The following is a 1860-nucleotide window of genomic DNA, read 5'->3' on the forward strand; positions in this document are numbered from 1 at the left end:
GTTTTTACTGAACCCTCGAGATTATTAGACCCCAGCAGTCATTTACTGTGTAGGAAACACAGCAGTGAATGAGAGTGTTTTCTGTAAGGCATGATAACTCTCTGGGGTGAAGCAGTAGAGTTAATGGTTGTGCATTCCTTCATGAGAATCTGCTGCTATATGAAATATGTATGGAGGAATCAGCCGAGCAGGCAGATAGCTGCTGGAGTATTGCGTCTCCAGGGACAAGCCACACTCAGTCTTCAACACGGTGCTTCTGAATTTACAGTCTGGGTCCAAGCACTTCACACAAAGCAGATTCTCATCCTTTGTCTTTCCATTATAGCAGCAACATTTTTTGGTTTGTTTGTTTTGACTGAAATAAATGAATAAAAATAAGATCTGTGTCTTGTAGTTTGGTATCAGTTGATGCTTGATGTTGGTGACAGTGAGGAGAAACAAAGGGTCTGTGGGGTTGACTGAGTGAAGCCTGACATGTAGGGATGGATAATGAAGCTAAAGATACCATGTTCATGTCTCATCCGCTGGGCCAGAGGACAGCCAAACCCCCCTCACACACACACAGTGGGGTCACAGTCATAATCAATCAACCAAAACCTAGAAGATTGATCACGGGCCTAACCCCACAACACTGTTCGTGTTCTGTCTAATCACTCCGTCTCATGAGAGAGGAAATATTACCTTTCTCAAATTGCTGCAGATTCATCTATTTTTAGTGGCCATTGTCAGAGTTCAAATCGTTACTGGGTGTTAGAGTGAGGCAGATAATAACCCAGCCATGTCGGTGCTGTCTGTCCTCTCACAGAGGCCGAGTCTGACTGGAGTTGTGTAGCACTGTAAAAGAAGTGGCTAGTCAGTAATTGTCAAATAATTGGGAATAATAATAACATGATAACATGTCCTTTAACCTTGCAGTATGTAAATATTTGTTTGTTGAATAAAGTAGCCAGTTTAAAGCATCATCTTTATATTTGGGAAAATTTGATAGACATTTTTTAAATAGATATTTGGTCAGTTATTACAGGCAGAAACTAATTGGCAGAATAATCAGTAATGTTAATAATAATTTTTATTTTGTGTCTTTAGTGTATAACTGTTACAAAGAACTCAGGGTTATTATAGGAACTGGGAGTTCAAACGCACTGCAAGTCGAATAAAGCACAACGTAAATTTAAAAAAAAGCTACAAGAGCTTGCAAAACATAAATAAATAGATAAATAAAATAATAAAACACAATGTAAGTATTTGTGGGGAGACAAAAACATGTGACGGAACAGCTGCAGAACTGACAAGCTAAAAGTAAACAGCAAACGTGTATGTACATGTGTTAAAAGAATCATGTGATTAAAACAAACAACAAATTTATGTAAATGTCTGGCCACTTAAATTTCCTGCATGAACAGTGAAGAACAAGGCAATAGAACATGTGTAACAGAAATATGTATATTTCATGAAAAATCAGTCATTGCTGTTAATATATGAATATTAATAGGAGAGTTTACATGTCGCTTACATAAGCCGACTGGTAAACTGGTGTCTTACAACAAAGGTTAACGAAGGAGGATTTCCTTATAAGAACCAGAGGAGTGGAGATTCATTACAGCTTTGTAATCAGTTATATCTTATTATGATGACAATAATCATGCTAATGATCAAATATTAAGGCAAAAAGGTGAATACTGTATGCTCCCCATCTTTTAATGTAGGTTACAGAGACTAAAATCCAGGTTAGCAGAGTAGACATGAAACAGGTGCAACGATTGTGTTTTCAGAGAGGAAATTGTTGCCGTTTTAATTATTCTAGCAATTAATTTGCTATAAATTAATAAGCACAGGGGCAAAAAAATACTTGATTTTTAA

At 37.0% G+C, this 1860-nt stretch overlaps 1 protein-coding gene across 1 annotated transcript in view; it reads left to right on the plus strand.

The window, feature by feature from the left end:
• The window catches only part of map1b (microtubule-associated protein 1B), a 19917-nt gene that overhangs the window by 7843 nt on the left and 10214 nt on the right, over positions 1 to 1860 (plus strand). The window lies entirely within an intron of this gene.

The sequence above is a fragment of the Pundamilia nyererei genome, unplaced genomic scaffold (genome assembly GCF_000239375.1).
Source record: "Pundamilia nyererei isolate P.nyererei 1_Seehausen unplaced genomic scaffold, PunNye1.0 scaffold00002, whole genome shotgun sequence".
Classification (NCBI taxonomy): domain Eukaryota; kingdom Metazoa; phylum Chordata; class Actinopteri; order Cichliformes; family Cichlidae; genus Pundamilia; species Pundamilia nyererei.